This window comes from Capsella rubella, unplaced genomic scaffold (genome assembly GCF_000375325.1).
Source record: "Capsella rubella cultivar Monte Gargano unplaced genomic scaffold, Caprub1_0 scaffold_4, whole genome shotgun sequence".
NCBI lineage: Eukaryota > Viridiplantae > Streptophyta > Magnoliopsida > Brassicales > Brassicaceae > Capsella > Capsella rubella.
Genome location: NW_006238920.1, coordinates 6,394,627 through 6,395,115, shown reverse-complemented (window position 1 = coordinate 6,395,115; position 489 = coordinate 6,394,627).

The window sequence follows — 489 nt, the reverse complement described above, 5'->3', positions numbered from 1 at the left end:
GGAAGAGGTAAACTTGTGGGTTAAACATCGTTTGTTAATGTTTAACTAAGAGACTATATAAAAGTAGTGACATATAAATAGAAACTTACCAACCAACATATGTGGATTCAGTTCTCCACTTTGTATCTTCTGATACTTTGCCAACGACAGAAAGGAAGAATCTGATTTGGGGTCACAATGCATGACTACAGTCCCAGGGATGAAAGCCATCTTATAGAGATGGCTGGTTGGTCTGTATTGGCCGGTGGCATAGTTAAGACCGAAGTTTTCAATGAAAACCCAGTCATCAATGTGCAGCCTGTTCACATAAAGGTTCACCAAATCCTTCCTCACGCTAGCGTGTATCTTCTTACCCTATAAATGCAGTAAGTATTATTAAAATGACAGAGACGACCGATGCAACATGGAAGCATGATTTATTAGAAATTAGTAACTTCCTTACCAATTCATCAGAGAGTACCATCTCTAATGTTTCCCCTGTTTTTTGGG